Source organism: Pleurodeles waltl, chromosome 7 (assembly GCF_031143425.1).
Source record: "Pleurodeles waltl isolate 20211129_DDA chromosome 7, aPleWal1.hap1.20221129, whole genome shotgun sequence".
NCBI lineage: Eukaryota > Metazoa > Chordata > Amphibia > Caudata > Salamandridae > Pleurodeles > Pleurodeles waltl.
The window spans coordinates 621,798,552-621,817,058 of record NC_090446.1 but is presented as its reverse complement, the minus strand read 5'-3'; the positions used below and the strand labels follow the sequence as shown (position 1 = coordinate 621,817,058).

At 47.1% G+C, this 18,507-nt stretch overlaps 1 long non-coding RNA gene across 1 annotated transcript in view; it reads right to left on the bottom strand.

Moving 5' to 3' along the window:
• Positions 1–18,507, bottom strand: part of LOC138247289 (uncharacterized) — a 784,382-nt gene that overhangs the window by 625,530 nt on the left and 140,345 nt on the right. Inside the window, exon 3 of the long non-coding RNA XR_011194412.1 lies at positions 3,247–3,264. This is a non-coding gene — a long non-coding RNA (uncharacterized lncRNA). The remainder of the gene's footprint in view (positions 1–3,246; positions 3,265–18,507) is intronic.

Genomic DNA, 18,507 nt, shown 5'->3' with positions numbered 1-18,507 from the left:
ATTGCTTGTGCCAAGCTACCAAGTGGGTGAGCAGGGGTTATCTGAGCTGTGTACCTCCCTTACCTTAACTAGAGTGTGGGTCCCTGCTTGGACAGAGTGGAAACTGCCTGCCAATCAGAGACCCCATTTCTAACATGTATAGCTGATTGGAGAATGGTACAAATAGCAGGGCACACAGTTGTGGCAGAGTGTAGTGAGAATCCCCATGCCTGTCCTACCCAAACACTATTCAGTAATGATCCCCTTACGTAGGTACAGTTGTGTGGCTGAATTGTCATAGTAGCAGAGCACACAGTTGTTGCAGAGTGTAGTGACAGTCACAGTGCCTCCTGGCCTTAGAAGTCCTGTCATTGTCTGTATTACACACACACTATACTGATGTCATCCTCTGAGGTGGGTACACTCCAATGGGGATTTGACAAACAAGGTAATTTTGATTAGGCAACACTGTTCTGGTTTTAGCGATGTGGAACAGTGCCTGCGGGAATTGTCCCTTTACTACACCCACTATGCAAAGATGTTGCTTCCCCAAGTGAGTCTACTTGATATGTTGAAGGCCAGACAGGGGTCTATGGACATGTGGATGCTGGACTGTTGAGTAGGATGATATTGTAGGTGGCAAGAGGTGATCAGTGAGCATGCATGCCAATATATTTTGGTGCAATATTTGTTGTTGGGCCTCACTCAACTCCACTCTCCCAGGTATTCCAGTCAAGCCCTCCAGATGCAGGATGGCCAAGACCTTCTCCTCCCATGATGTTAGTTATAGGGGAGGAGGTGGGGGACAACTGCCAGTCTTCAGGACTGAAAGCTGGTGCCTGGACGCCAGGGTATGAACGTTCCCCCTGAGGTTGCTCCATCTCTTTCTTATGTTTTCCCTTGTGCACAGTTAGCTGCCTACAGAGTTCACTCTGTTGACTATCCTTTGTCACATTTCCATTTTCCTAGTGATAGAAGTTTGCTGGACTTGGTTTCCAAATAATTGTGGCTCTACTCTGATGATTTCATCTGCCTTGATTCTTAACTTGTCAACTGTGAAACGGGTATGTTTCTGTGATGACATAGTGGTGGAAATGAACTTGAAAAATATCTTTACTGGTTAGGTGGTGTGTAATGAGGAGGTGACGTGGAGTAAATGTAGTGCAGAAGTGCAAATATGTGTTTTGGAGGTGTGTTGTGGGAAATGTGCTTAGTGCAAGTTAAGTGGGTGTCTAATCTATGGTTGGTGAAGATTTTGGGCAGTACTTTGGCTTATGTTCGGCGTGGAGATGCAAAGGATTGTGGTGTGTGAAAGGGTGTGTTTTATAGTGTGGTTTGTAGTTGTGTTGAGTTTGTGGATGTGTGTCAGCTGTATTGTTTTAAATTCCAGCCAATGTTATGTTGTGTATTACTATGGTGACCGCCGTGGTCCGTACCGCCATTAGAAGACTGCCATGGCGGCACTGCAATCACAATTTTTGTCTTGTAATAGGGTCGGTGGTTGGTTGATGGGCTGTCAGTGCCAGTGATTGGCCCGCCTATTTCACGCCCTCCAGAGACCTGTTGGGGTCAGATTTTGGCTGGCTTTTTGTGGGCCTGCATGTGTAACTCGTAATACAGAGTCTATGTGAATGCCAACATGGCGGTCTTTTGGCAGCCTCAAACATGATGGTCTGGCGGTCCGACCACCAAACTCTTAATGAGGCCCTCAGTGCCCGAATTAGAAATTGGCGGATGGGTTACTCCATCACAACTGTGATGGATATCCTGTCTGTCAAATTCAAATCCCATAGGAAATAATGGGATTTAGATTTTGGCAGGCGGGGATATGTGTCACTGTTCTGACGGAGTAACCTATCTGCCAATATCTAAATCAAGCCCTAAGTTAAAAGCAGAAAACTTTGACTGGGACAAACTTGCTTGGGTATCTAACCTGTGCTTCATCAGTCAGACTGAAATTACATCTAGGTCCCAGTCAGCCATGGATTATACCTCCTGATTGGCGCTTTACTTTTTCTTCATAGTTCTTTCCCTTGGATCTTTATAAATGTATACATACAGTTCTCCTATTTGATTTTTATTGTTTTTATGTCATTTTGCTCATTACATTCCTCTCTATTTTTAGAAATTGTTTCTGGAATTTTTATTGTGCTGTATTTTTACACTTAAATTGTTTTGTTTCTGCTAAATTCTTTACACATTTTCCTGAGATAAGCCTGTGTGTTCTGATAGCTACCAAGGATTAATTCCAGCTTTAAAATATTGAAACTATGTTTTACCCTGACAAGTTTGTGGCTTTATTTCTTGTGGGGAACTTTCATTTAAGCCAAGCAATATCCAGTGTCAAATACTATGGGACACATTTACAAGGAACTGGCGCAGTTCGGCGCTGCATCAAAATTGGTAGCGCTGCGCTGTGTCAGTTCTGAAATACAGGGATGTGCTGTATTAACAAAGATATGGCACAGCTCTGTGTTTCCCCTAGTGCTGGCACTAAATTTAGCTGCAGCGGCAATGCAGGCATCCTTGCACCATAGTGCAAGGGTGTCTGCGGTGAAGGGAATGATGGTTTAATGTGCAGGAAGTCACACCTTCCTGCACATACACAATCTGCAATGGCGATTAAGCACTTCTATGTGTGCTGCAGAATGCAGTACACATAGAAGTAACAAATTGTCATTATTGAATGATTGTTTATGTGCAGGAAAGAACACCTTCCTACACATAAATAACCACCAATGGTGGTTTGCTCCTTCTATGTGTGCTGCACAATGCAGCACACATAGAAAAAGCAAAAACGAGGACAAATAAAAGTATTTCTCCTCACTTCTCCATGTTAACACCACCCCTGTGGTAGCATTAGCTATTGGCGCTGTCTCAGATGTATGATTTCTTGAAAATCTGGAGCCGTGTCAAAAGCAATCACTGTTGCGGTGGAACACCCACAGCAAAACCCATTGCACACCCCTCTGCCAATAAACATCTTGTTGGAGGGGCTATGAGCCGTTAAGCCACACAAAGTAGAGGAGCGCTGTCTTGTAAATATGACACATTGCACAACACCACTGGAGCTTCACACAAAATGACACTCCAGTGGCGCTAAGGGCTTGTGCATGTGTCCCTATGTATTTACTTAAATACATTCATGAAGTTTCTTTAGTGCTAGCTAACAATATACTATTTTTTAAGCAGTCAGCAAAGTTCATGTATACACAATGTTTCATTGATTAGGAACCATTTTTCACATAGATCTAAATCTGGACTTACCGTAAGTGGAATATCACCCTAAATTAAGAGAGACAGAATTGATATATTTTAGGTGATTTACATTTTTCCAGAGCGCATACAACATTGTATCCTAAATCTGACAGCATTATCACAGTCTTATCAAACACAACTATAGCCATGGAACAAATTCAGGCATTATAGAAGACAAAAAAGCACTGTTCTTATATCTTACATTGTGTGACTGCTTCCCATCATTATATTTGTATGTGTTGCATTGTAATAATTATTAATGGCAATAGTTCATTTGTTATAATTTTAGTGATGTGTGTCAATTTCAATTGGACATGTAATGTGGATTTGGTTTGTAAAGTTTTTTTAAATTTAATTAATGAACACAAAAATAAAAAATGCAATCGTTCAATATAAACAGATTCTAAGAATCAAATTAGGTCATATGTTTGTAGAGATGAGGGAGACTTTTACACTCTTGAATGGAGGGGCAATCAAGATGGGTGATGAGTCCTATAGCCATTAAAAATGTTAACATTGACAATTGAACTCTGCACCAATGTAGCACTTCTAAAAGGAATAGACCTTAAGCCAATTATACTGATCTCTGCCTAACAGAGTAACATAATTTAATGGCCATGCCTTTAAGTCAGTTTAACATTGTAAGTACTTATTATCACCAATTCTCTTTCACACTTGAGGTGTTTATCCTAGTTGGCTGAGTATTTGTAGACCCACTGTGAATGATTATGGACATCAAAGTATCATTAAAATCTCTTTGAAAAGATATCATTTACTGAATATCTTTTTTCTAATTTACGTGAGAAGTGCTGATGTTTTGTAGGTCTTAATGGTTTTCTGAATGTCTTGTGTTTCTATACAATTAGTTGTGAATGGTGTACTAGAGTGACATATTACGTGTGACTTATTCTATTGATCTCCATGTTTAGTGAATAACTATAACCTTTATTTCTCTGTATCTTTGAAGATGTCGTGCAGCAGTCATTATTTTTGAGGGTTGTTGTTCAGCTCATCCGAAAAAGAGGGATATAAAAGTTTTTGCCTGACATTTGAAGAATGATAAATAGATTGTAAAACTATGAAAACATTCAAAGATTAATAATTACCTGGAAGCACCCCATTACCAATGTAAATAAAGTTTGGAAACATGTTGAATGTTATTAAATTCAACTTTTTGGCCTGACATATTTTGCAGCGCTTTGCTGATAAAACATACACGTTAGATACAAACCATGCATAATTGTATGGTGGACATGAATCCACTAACTATTTAGAGTGTGTATGTGAAAGGCTTAGGATCTAGCAAACTAATGCTTAAGTGGTGATAATAGCTAAAAGAGTGTGGGAGTTAACAGTATTATTTTAGAAGCAGAATAACATTAGTCATAATAAGACAATTAACAGAAATATAATGAAGAGGAAACTTCAATTATGCTGTCCAAAGAGTAGCCTGTAGTGGGCAAGGCCATACAGCCTGGTACAGAAGAAATGTGTAAGGATATTTTGAATACTTTGCCTATTGAATACATCTCTGAGGGTATTGTTTGTTCAGTGATACTGAAACAATGGATAGCACAACAGCTCACCACCTCTCTTTATTGAGAGGCACTGGAGAGAAGAAATAAAGAGATCTAAGAATTTAGAGGAGGCAGACATGAAGACTGGTTGTTTGGTGTAAATACCAGAGAAATAGACTGCAGGCCGAGAAGCTTTCTAAGGCTTGCACGGATGGCACATGACTTGGCACAAGGTAGTTTAGAAAAATAATGATCATTCAGCAAATTCAAAAACCATCACGCCGGTAATGTTATACATATATAAGAGGTATGTTGAGCTATAACCACATCATTGGGGATGGTAGGGATGTGGGTAATAAAATGCCTGTTTTTTTTCTATTTTTTTATTGTATTCTATGTATAACTGCTGAGATTTCTATTATAAGTTCTGTCATTGTGAAACACAAGATCTGTCTGTTGATTGTACATAATAAATAGTCTATTACTAGACCAATAATAGTCTATTTTCAGAACCCAGGTAAAAGGTGCACTCATCTACAAATAACCCTTCCACATAACGTTATCCCTTGCAGGGTTGCATGACACATAATGCTTAGGATCTAGATGAGCCTAACTGATCACAGAGAAGAGCGTGACACATTGGTCCATTTATGTATCTCTGATGTGATTGTGAAGAACAAAATGCTGTTCCGCTTAGGAACTTTATCTAGGCTTGCCTGTCAATTTGAGGAGTTCAGTCTATGACACCCTTCCGCATGGTCTGAATCTTAGAGACCCTGGAGGGCCTGAATCCCTGAAGGGAGACATGAACAGGAACATCTTAAAGCTATATTTACCTTGCAGACCATCTACCAAGAAATTAATCATACAGAGTTGTAGGTATTCTGATTAGTGATGCTAAAATATTTTGTGAACACAAGTTGAGTGATCATAAAAAATGCTAAGCAAGCAAGACACTGCATACAATTTGATTTCAGTCCAGGAGTTTGAAATATTGTCTTGTACTCCTTATGAAAAATTAAGTATTAAATGGTTGATACGTCGATTTATTTTGACCCTAGTAATTTCCTAAAACTAGAAGGATGTTTCATTAAGAAATATATTTGATGGTACACACAGTGAGGGAACTCATAGTGAAAAAATACATGGGGAATTCCATAATCAATGCATTGTTTGCTTGAAGACCAATTAATACTTTTCAATGCAAACAATGGTTTAAGTCCATCAAAAACTTCACTTATTTGTAAACAAATACCTTTTATAAAAAAACGAATGTAATATAACTATAGGTGAAATTAGTTGTAAAATGAAGGTATTATTAACAATAGAAATTGCAGAGATTCTAGAAAATGCTGTGAGAAAATGAGTTATTAGTTGGGGATCATGTTAGTGTTTTTAAGTAATAAGTTCAAAGTCTTGTCAAGTTTAAAACACATTATAAAAATAAACTTGGGCTCAGCCCATAACAGCTATGTCATACAGCAAACAGGATCGACTTACGGAAATGTCTGCACAGCATTTAGCAGTACCAACACAATTTAAAAGTAAAAATGAAACTCAGTGAAAATCCTGAAGCCCCATTTCTAAAATCATAAACATAAAAATGGTTGAAAAATATCTAAAATTTAATAAAGAGGATCAGAAATTGAATTTTTTAAAGGTTTAGGGTAAAAAGCATGAAGATAAAGTAAAATGCTAATCAAGTGTCACTGTTCACAATTGACCAGGACCTAGGAGCGAATGCAGGCTGACTGTGATGGTGCAAAGGTTGCATACCACAAGTGGGTCATCCTGCTCATGTGGGTGTACAAATCTGCTACTTCCTTGTCTAGAGTTAATATTGTATCCCTTCCGTATGTAGGCACCTACCCTCACAACAATGATCAGGAGTGCTGCTTGTCCTCCATGTGTATTCTCAGTGCCCACTCAAATGATTTCTCAAGATCATCCTCAACACAAATCTAGGCACAACAACTCAAGGCAATCTGCACAGTGTTGACTCTCCAGATGACACATCACCCTTATTGCCATCATCTCTTTTGAAATGTATTGTAAGATTGGGCTTCTTCTCATCAAAGTTGTTTCTCCTCAGTGCAATATCCTAGTCTGCCAGTGCGATGGGAGCCAGCTTGGCCTAATAGTCCCTCTCTGCCTGCTTGTTACGGTACACCATCTGGAGGACTGCCAGCTCTGTGGGACTCAGGCTGTGAACAACCTGACTTCCATCCCTGTAAGGTGCACACAAGAAATCTATTTGAGACAGATTGCTATCTTTCTCCTCTTCACTGCTTTCCTCACTTTCCCCGTTCCTCTTTGAGGGGGTGTGTAGCTGGCAGACCTTGTTCATGGCCATAAGGGCTTTGGGAACACCTCCTTCTTGGATTCCCTGCTCACCCTCAACCATCTCTTCTTACCCATGGTTCTCAAATGCTAAGGTTATTCTTTGTTGGCAGATCGACCTCCATGTTCCAAAACGATTAAGGTACAAAAACTGAAATTGAAATGAATTTGAAAAATAAATTTGATCCAATTAAACATCTTATTCCAATAAAAATTGAAAAAATATATTTTTGCTGTAAATCGTGTATACGAATTTTTAATTTCAACTTTTAAACCTGGGTGGCAACTGCTAAAGAAAAGTTCTGGATCACATCACTGAACACCGCTGTAAGAAAATGGGCTGTTCACTACTCTCCCAAATAATCCAAAGTCTTTTGAGGTTCGACACACAAGTTCAATAAATAAACTGGGCCTTAACCCCTGGCAGCTTTGGTACAAAGCAGATGGGCTTAATTTAAGGAAAAGTGTGTAAAGTGCTTAGCAGGACCAATACAATCAGAAAGTCAAAACACAACACAATAAAAATCCCACAATCAGTTCTAAAGAAAACAGACAAAAGTGTATGTAGACAAATTACATCAAAATGACTGAAGTCCTAAAGGGGAAACAGAGAATGATGAGAAGCAAAAAATCCAAGCAAAAGTAAAGATGTAAATTAGATTTGACTGTTGGTGGTTGACCAGGGCAAAGTTGTGATTCAGGGCAACCCCAAAGGAGCAGAAGTAGGATACATGAAGCACAATTGTCCCAGTGAAAATATTTACCTTTTGACTTTGTCTTCAAAATAGAAGTAAATATCCTCCAGCAGGACAAGCTTGCAAGTTGTATCATACAGAACCCTCTCAAAGTCAGATAGCTGCTCGATAAGGAGATATTCAGCAAATTATTTGGCAGGATATGTTCTGAGCTAGAAAATGTAAATTTAAAGTCTGCTGAAGTCAGCGCATTGGTCAGATACTTTTTTTGGGCACTCTCCCAGTCAAGATTTTCACTTTCGTTCTTAGTCACTGTTAGAAAGTGGATTATTTGTTGTGGTGGATAGAAGGACTTGAGAAGTCCTCTTGCCACCTAAATGCTTTTGACAACCTCAAAAAAATCTACATTTTCCTTTGGAGCCTGTAATCCTCTATAGGGGCAATGCTGTGAGCTGTGTTGTCCATGACTACACAAGGCTAGATAATTTCTTACTGAGGTCACTCTGAAATTGATTTTCTGCCACAGAGGAGCTATGAACAGGGTAAAAATGTTTCTTTAGCCCAGCAAGGTTGTGCCTCGGGGGGATTGGCAAGTCTGTCCCAGGCCTCAGGAGATCTTGAAGTCCAAAATGATGTAAAAATTACATTTTCAAGGGTGATAGGAGAATTCCAGTTAAACATATCCAAGGGTGCCAGGGCCTCAGCAGAGGCCACCAACAGTGTCTAAGTCAGGACCAGGTTGTACTGGTTAGCTGGTCACTTCTGGAAAGGTCTGTTGTAGCTTTGTGTGGACCTGTAGTTTACAGAGGAGGTCAGACAACTTGCCCCTGGAGTCTACTTTGTTAGACTGGGTACAACTGGGAGCAGGTTCGGCCATTCAGGTCTCTTTACAGGTCTCAAACAGCAGGTGCTGCCAATCTTCTGTTCTTCCACAGTTACAGAGTGTTCTGACAATGGAGGACTATTTGAAGTAAATTAAATTAAGTTCCTGGGTACAGCCAAACTGGTCTTCCTTCCAGAGGGACAAAAACACCTCATCATACCCAGTCCATTCACTCTGCCCTAGCAGCAGTTTCACACTTCACCAGGGCTATTCACTGGCTGAGCGACACTTGGACGCTAATGGAAATTAGCCTGCAGTAACTTCAGGCAGAGAAAAAGTAACTTTCTAAAACTTAATATTTATCAAGAAACTGATTTCAACATTGAGGGGGTCATCACAACATTGGCGATATAAGGGCGTTTACCGCCGTGCAGAAGACCGCCAATACACCGCTGCGGCCGCGGTAGACCGCCACAGCTATTATGACACACATCACAGAATCCGCCGAAATTCAGACACCCACACAATACCGCCACGCCAAAGGTCAGCGAAAAACTGGCGGAAACACATCCTCCACCTCCACGCCAACAGAAACACGCCCATGCCATTACAACCCACGAATCCACGTGGCGGTCTTTCAACCGCGGTATTCCATTGGCGGTACACACCACTGCGCTCAAAATACACACACATCTCCAAAACACCGCCACATTGGACAATTTGAAAGACACACACCTGACACACATACACAAACCACTCCCACACACCCAATACTATATAAAACACACACCCACATCACCCACAAACCCCTACTACCAAAAATTCAGAGAGAAGGACAGAGAGACAGCATAGAACAGACAACCCCATCACACAGAGGCACCCAACACCATCATCCACGCAACATCCAAGCACAAAACACCACATACCACTACACTCACCACACTCATCAACACATACACCGCCCCACACATCACCTACACCACCCCATGTCACGCCAAAGACACCCCCGCTTCTCTGAGGAGGAGCTCAGGGTCATGGTGGAGGAAATCATCCGGGTAGAGCCACAGCTATTTGGCTCACAGGTACAGCACACATCCATAGCTAGGAAGATGGAGCTATGGCAAAGAATAGTGGACAGGGTCAACGCTGTGGGACAGCACCCAAGAAATAGGGAGGACATCAGGAAGAGGTGGAATGACCTACGGGGGAAGGTGTGTTCCACGGTATCCAGGCACCACATCACGGTACAGCGGACTGGCGGCGGACCCCCACCTCCTCCCCCACAACTAACAACATGGGAGGAGCAAGTCTTGTCCATCTTGCATCCTGAGGGCCTCAGAGGAGTCGTTGGAGGAACGGACACTGGTAAGTCTAATCTTAACCATCATACCCCCCACCCTACATGCATGATATCACACCCCCCCGCCATCACACCCTCCCCTATCACCCCAAATCCTCACCTATCTACCCATGACACCAACCACCCATCCCAACCCCAAGACCTGCATGACATAACTAAGCATGGACACCCATCACCAAAGCATGCCCACTGCACAGACTCACAACACCCCCCAACCATCAGCACACAAGCCCACACACAGGAATGCCTGCACTGGGGTTCACGAACACCCAACCATTGCACTCCATGAAACACACACATGCAATAATCATGTACTTATATCCCCGCAGGAACCCGAAGGAACGTCACCACACCAGAGGGTTCAGACAACACCACTCCACCCCCAGAAGAGGCCCACAGTGATGACAGCAGCTCTGCCCTACTGGATCTTGATGACCAGGCCGGACCATCGTGGGCCTCAGGACAGTCGGTTCCCCTTGCCCAGCCACAGCCCAACACCGAGGGGCCCCTGACACTAGCCACAACAATGAAATGCCCAGCACCTCCGCCGGCGCTAGTGGACAGGACGCCCCGCCACAGGACCAACACACCAGCACCCCATCCCCTGCAGACGGACAACCACCACGCAAGCGGGCCCTGTGATTCAGGAACAGGACAGAGCAAGATGGCAAGACCCCCGCCAGGAAATAAGACCACCCTGATTGTCCCCCCACTGTCCCACTTTGTTACCCTGTCCAAATCGGAACTGACCTAGCTCCACTTCCAATGCCCAGATATGCAATGTACCTGTGAGACTAATAGACTGGACTCTGCCATGGATATTCCTCCACCATCACCCATCACCAGTTTACAACCCCCCTTCATTTTTTTAGCACCTAAATAAACACCCTTGAAACACTAAAAACAAATGGAGTCAGTCTATGATTTGTAAATCTGTATTATTAATTACAGTTTCATAATGGGTTACCCATTGGAAGGCTAACATACCTATATCACACATCACAAGCCCTTCAAGGATGCAAACAGTTGACACGTAGGTTACCACACTTGTGAAACTGAAATGGAAAGGTACAACTCAATTAACAAATAGTGAGTGAAATGTAGGTACAGGATAGAGGTAGATGTGTGAAAGTTAATGTAATGGTAAAAATGAAAATGTTCTCACCTGTGTGTCTCTGGAAATATTGCAGTATGACTGACTCCCTGTTGTCGTTTTCGTCTTCCTCAGCTTCATCCTCATCACTGTCCACAGGCTCCACAGACTCCACAGCTGCCACAACACCGTCATCTGGATCATCCTCCTGCAGAAAAGGCACCTGGCGTCGCAATGCCAAGTTATGGAGCATGGAGCAGGCAATGATGATGTCGCACACCTTCTTCGGTGTGTAGAATAGGGACCCACCTGTCATATGGATAACCCTCCTAGTCCGCCCATGGGCCTCATTGTGGCGTTCCTCTGCCCTGGTCCTGGGATTCCTCACTGGGGTCAATAGCCAGGAAAGGTTGGGGTAACCAGAGTCCCCCAATAGCCATACACGGTGCCTCGAGTTCACCCATCATATCAGGGATGCTGCTATTCCGCAGGATGTAGGCGTCATGCACTGAGCCAGGGAACATAGCATTTACCTTCGAGATGTACTGGTCTGCCAAACAGACCATCTGGACATTCATTGAAAGATAACTCTTCCTGTTCCTGTACACCTGTTCAGTCCTGCGGGGGGGACCAGAGCTACATGGGTCCCATCAATGGCACCATTGACGTTGGGGATATGTCAAGGGCATAGAAGTCACCTTCCACTGTAGGCAAATCCTCCAACTGAGGGAATATGATGTATCTCCTTACGTGTTTCAGCAGGGCAGACAACACTCTGGACAACACGTTGGAAAACATAGGCTGGTACATCCCTGATGCCATGGCCACTGTTGTTTGAAATGACCCACTTGCAAGGAAATGGAGCACTGACAGCACCTGCACGTCAGGGGGGATTCCAGTCGGATGGCGGATTGGTGACATCAGGTCTGGCTCCAGTTGGGTACATAGTTCATGGATTGTAGCACGGTCAAACCGGTAGGTCATGATTAAATGTCTCTCTTCCATTGTCAACAGGTCCACCAGCGGTCAGTACACTGGAGGATTCCGCCATCTTCTCATATGTCCCAGCTGACGGTGCCTAAGAAGGATAACAGCGAAGAACCAGTCACTATTCCTCCAGGTATGTACCCACAGTTACACACAAGACTACAGCAGACACAAAACTCTTCCTGTATGTGTGTTGAGTATAGGCCTCAGTATGTGTGACGCAGTTGAAAATGAATCCATGTGGGCCCCTGAAATGGCAGCTGTCTGACCTCTAAACTAGGACAATGGGATTGTGGGGTAACAGTGCTAGCGTTGCACACTGTCACGGTAGGCGGTCGTAGACCGTGGCGCAATGCTGCATTGGTTAACATTGGACCCTATGGGTCCCAGGAGCCAATGAACAGGTGCGCCATTTTCTATCTGTTCAATCACTAGATACCTGACCTTCGACAGAAGAGGACCTACACTGCTAGTGCTGCTGTGACCTCGGTCTGGAAGCGACGATGGCTGCTGCGTCTGGGGAAAGGGCTCCTGCCTTCACTGCACAAGAGTTGGAGAAAGTTGTGGATGGGGTCCTCCCCCAGTACATGCTACTCTACGGTCCTCCAGACCAACAGGTTAGTACACAGGGAGCACGTTGTAGGGGCTAGGCCTGGGTGGACAGGGCTGGGTGGAAGAGGGAAGGGGGCAGAAGTCATACTACAGTAAAGCATGGGAATAAATGGGCCACGTGGTCAAAGTAGGGAGTGGGCCACTCACATTGATGGTGCAGTTGGTAATGACTGTTCCTCTTTCCTTGTGCATGTCATGTAGGTCAGCGCCCACCAGAAGAGGGACATTTGGCGTGCCATTGCCAAGGAGGTATGGACCCTGGGGGCCCACTAGAGACGGGGCACCCACTGCCGTAAGAGATGGGAGGACATTCGCCGCTGCAGCAAGAAGACAGCGGAGGCTCAGCTGGAGATGGCCTCCCAATGTGGGAGGGGTGCCCGTCGTACCATGACCCCCCTGATGTTCCGGATCCTGGTGGTGGCCTACCTGGAGTTGGATGGGTGCTTAAGGACATCACAGCAGACACAAGGGGGTGAGTACACTCTCATTCTGTGGACTTTGCGTGCAGTGGAGGTGTCTGGGTGGGGGAGGCGGGCTCTGGGTGTCCCTAGGCCAGGGCGAGTTAGGTAGGCAAGGCCCCTCCGTAATGTAGGCCATGTGGCACACTACCCCACCTCAGTAAATTATCATGTTGAGGTATAGTTGCCCCTGTGGCGTCCATGTGCGCAGATTTCCACCAATGCCATGTAGGCCATATCCCAGAAATTGCATGTGCAGAGGGCAGGAGCGTGGCGTTGTGCATTGGGCTGCTGCGTCTGTCTTGTCCGCCAACGGTAGCGGTATGCCATGCAATAAAACTCTCTTTGTTCTGTCTCCCCCCCTTTTCCTGCTCTCCCTGTCCTTTTGTACATCAGCATCAACAGGCGGAGGTACAGTGGCACCGGAGCACGAGGGAGCTGCATCCCACATGGCCATGGAGGGCCACACCACAGACTCTGAATACACCAGTGGGACGGAGGGCGGGGGGAGCTTCACGTCGGCCACCGGATCACCAACCAGCGACACAGACTCGTCCGCCGATGTGAGCACCCCTGTGGTGGCGGCACCATCTGTGCGCCCCACTTCTACAGGTACAACCGCCACCCCCCCTACCAGCACCGCCCTCCCAGCAGCCCCTTAGTGTTCGCCCCGTGCCCGCTCACCCAGGAGGGTGGGCATCACCTTCGCCCCAGGCACCTCAGGCCCTGCCCCAGTCACCCCTGCTGCCCTCAGTGAGGAGGCCATTGACCTCCTCAGGTCACTAACTGTTGGGCAGTCTACCATTGTGAATGCCATCCAGGGTGTAGAAAGGGCATTGCAACACGGTAATGCATTCCTGGAGGGCATTCATTCTGGTCAGGCTGTCCTTCAGCGAACCCTGCAATCTCTGGCCTCAGCACTGATGGCAGCAATTGTCCCTGTGTCCAGCCTCCCCCCTCCAACTTCCTCCACCCAGACCCAATCCCCTGTACCCCAGCCCATCCCAAGCACACCTACAGACCAGCATGCACACACGTCAACACACAAAAGTAGCTCAGGCAAACATAGGCACCACACATCCCACAGGCACTCACACAAGCATCACACCCATACAGACACAGCAACATCCACTGTCTCCACTGTGTCCCCCTCCTCCTCTTCTCCCTCCTCCCTCCCAGTCTCGTCTACACACACACCTGCATGCACCACATCTACAGGCACTAGGACTCGCACCAGGACACCTAGCACCACACGCCGCTCACCTGCACTCACCACCTCCACTGCCATTTACACGTCCCCTGTGTCCTCTCCCAGTGTGTCTGTGACGCCCCCTCCCAAATTACCCAAACGCCGGCAATCACTCACCCAACATCCATCCACCTCACGACAGCCTCCAGTACCTGCACCTGCACCCAAAACAGCTAAAGTGACACCTCCTACAACCACCTCCTCTTCCTCCACTCCCAGACCCCCTCCAGCTACCCATCCCAGTGTTCGTCAGAAACTGATCCTCTGTCAAATTGACCTTTTTGCCCCCACCTCCAATTCATCAGTCCCGTTGTAGCGCCTCAGCCAAAAAGCCACCAGTACCAGTGGTGCGTGTTCCAGGTTTTTGGAGTGCACCGTCCACCAGGGCAGGCAGTAGGACCCGGAGCCAAGGCACTGGCAGCCCACCCCCTGTAAAGGCTCTGAAATTGGAGAGTGGACGACGGGACCGTGTCAAGACTCCTGGTGGGACAACAAGTGAAATGGGATCGAAGGCGATTGGTGAGTCAGCTGAAACTCCAAAAAAGGTGGGGAAGGTGCCGAGGAAGTCTGCCCAGCCTGTTGAGTGTCACAGCGGAGAAGTGCGCCATCATTTCTGGCGGTCCAGACACAACCGCCAGCACCGTCGTCACTGGTCCAGAGCCCACCGCCAGAGTCAGTGCCCAGGAGGGCCCAAGTATCGTAACAGGTCCAGAGCCCACCGCCAGAGTCAGTGCCCAGGAGGGCCCAAGTATCGTAACGGGTCCAGAGCCCACCACCAGAGTCAGCGCCCAGGAGGGCCCAAGTATCGTAACGGGTCCAGAGCCCACCGCCAGAGTCAGTGCCCAGGAGGGCCCAAGTATCGTCACTGGTCCAGAGACCACCGCACAAGACACAGCCCAGGAGGGCCCAAATTTTGTCATTGGTCCAGAGACCACCGCACAAGCCACAGCCCAGGAGGGCCCAAGTATTCGCACTGGTCCAGAGACCACCGCACAAGCCACAGCCCAGGAGGGCCCAAGTATCGTCACTGGTCCAGAGACCACCGCACAAGCCACAGCCCAGGTGGGGCCAGGATGCCACAGCCCCGCTGGCCAATGATGGAACGTCATGCCACACACCAATGTCCAGTATGGAGATCGTCATGCCACACACCAATGTCCAGTGTGGAGTTCATCATGCCACACACCAATGTCCAGTGTGGAGTTCGTCATGCCACACACCAAAGTCCAGTGTGGAGTTTGTCCTGCCACACACCAATGTCCAGTGTGGAAATCGTCATGCCACACACCAATGTCCAGTGTGGAGTTCGTCATGCCACACACCAATGTCCAGTATGGAGATCGTCATACCACGCACCAATGTCCAGTGTGGTATTCGTCATGCCACACACCAATGTCCAGTGTGGAGTTCATCATGCCACACACCAATGTCCAGTGTGGAAATCGTCATGCCACACACCAATGTCCAGTATGGAGATCGTCATGCCAAACACCAATGTCCAGTGTGGAGATCGTCATGCCACACACCAATGTCCGTATCAGAACCTCCATGTCAAAGCACTGCTGAACAGTCCAGAGCCCCCCATGGTAAAGCACCGCTGAACAGTCCAGAGACCGCCATGTCAAAGCACTGCTGAACAGGGCAAAGACCGCCATGGCAAAGCAACGCTGAACAGTCCAGAACCGCCATTTCAAAGCACCGCTGAACAGTCCAGAGACCGCCATGGCAAAGCACCGCTGAACAGGGCAAAGACCGCCATGTCAAAGCACCGCTGAACAGTCCAGAGACCGCCATGGCAAAGCACAGCTGAACAGTCCAGAACCGCCATGGCAAAGCACCGCTGAACAGTCTAGAGACTGCCATGGCAAAGCACCGCTGAACAGTCCAGAAACGCCATGGCAAAGCACCGCTGAACAGTCCAGAACCGCCATGTCAAAGCACCGCTGAACAGGGCAAAGACCGCCATGGCAAAGCACCGCTGAACAGGGCAAAGACCGCCATGGCAAAGCACCGCTGAACAGTTCAGAGACCGCCATGGCAAAGCACCGCTGAACAGTCCAGAACCGTCATGGTAAAGCACCGCTGAACAGTCCAGAGACCGCCATGGCAAAGCACCGCTGAACAGTCCAGAACCGCCATGGCAAAGCACCGCTGAACAGTCCAGAACCGCCATGGCAAAGCACCGCTGAACAGTCCAGAGACCGCCATGGCAAAGCACCTCTGAACAGTCCAGAACCGCCATGGCAAAGCACCGCTGAACAGGGCAAAGACCGCCATGGCAAAGCACCGCTGAACAGGGCAAAGACCGCCATGTCAAAGCACCGCTGAACAGTCCAGAACCGCCATGGCAAAGCACTGCTGAACAGGGCAAAGACCGCCATGTCAAAGCACCACTGAACAGTCCAGAGACTGCCATGGCAAAGCACCGCTGAACAGTCCAGAGACCTACATGGCAAAGCACCGCTGAACCGTCTAGAGACCGCCATGGCAAAGCACTGCTGAACAGGGCAATGCACCAGGTAGGAATGAATGGCCCACCACATCAGGCATCCTTATCCCATGTGCAGCTGGGACAGTGACAGGACACTACCTTTCACGGGGAGACTCATCCAGTCTGGGCACCAGTCACCCCCCAGTACCAGTATGGACCTGCATCGACTTGAGAGACTGTGGCTTTGCACTCCCCAGGATGGTACAGTGGGCAAGCCACCCACTGTAGAGACTTGAGAGACTGTGGCTTTGCACTCCCCAGGATTGAACAGTGGGCAAGCCACCCACTGTAGAGACTTGAGAGACTGTGGCTTTGCACTCCCCAGGATGGTACAGTGGGCAAGCCACCCACTTGTGAGACTTGAGAGACTGTGGCTTTGCACTCCCCAGGATTGAACAGTGGGCAAGCCACCCACTTGTGAGACTTCAAAGACTGTGGCTTTGCACTCCCCAGGATTGAACAGTGGGCAAGCCACCCACTGTAGAGACTTGAGAGACTGTGGCTTTGCACTCCCCAGGATTGAACAGTGGGCAAGCCACCCACTGTAGAGACTTGAGAGCCTGTGGCTTTGCACTCCCCAGGATTGAACAGTGGACAAGCCACCCACTATAGAGACTTGAGAGACTGTGGCTTTGCACTCGCCTGGATACATCAATGGGCATGGAGCCCCGTTGTGGATCTGGCTTTGCATTCATCTGGCTGAGGTGCCCCCCCTTCCCTTCCCCCTGAGGTGCCTGTAGTGTTTCTATCTGATGCCCCGGCAGTGTTCTCTCGGATTTTGGTCAGGTATCTATTGTGGGCCTCTCCCATGCATTTTTGGACTGTTTGTGCACGGACATTGTTGTGTACATATCTGCAATACTTCTCGGATTATTTATGTAAATATGAGTGATTTTGGAATACATATATTTGTATATTTTTGTATGACATGTATATTGGCACATTATAATGTTTGCCCGAAATTCGCATTGTCTTTGCATTTTTCCGGGGGGATTGTGGGTTGTTACTGTTCTTTTTGTGACTGCATTGGTGTGTATGTTGTACTATGCGAGGGTGGGGGTGGGGGTGTTTGGTGGGTGTCCCCTTAACTTTTGCCTCCCCCCTCCCCTGTGTTGTAGGTGCAGTACTCACCGGTATCTTATGCACCTACGTCGCTGTTGGTCGTGAAGGAGCAGAAAGACAAGGGCAGGTAGTATTTGGAGTTCCGGCTCCATGGAGTAGTCGTTCCTCGTGGGATGTGTAGAAGGTGAGCGTTTTCCCATAGCAAAAGCTGTATCCGCAGTGTTTTTATCCACGGTGAATCCGCCCCGGAAAAGGTGGCGGATTGGCCTGTTGTGATACTGTGGGCGGTACATTGTCTCCCGCCTGTCTGTTGGCGGTGACCGCTGCGCTGCTAGTCTGTACCGCCGTGGCGGGCGGTGTATTAAAGTGGCTGTCTTTGTTGGCGGTTTCTGCCAGGGTCATAATTCCCTTTTTTTGTCCGTCTGACTGTTTGCGGTATTACCGCATCTTTAACACCGTCCGCCAGGGTTGTAATGACCACCTGAGTTTTTAATAAATGTTTAAAATAGTTGCTTCAACATTTTTCTAGCTCTTCTCTAGCCTGGGACAGCAGAGATAATAATCAAAATTGCTTCCAAATGTT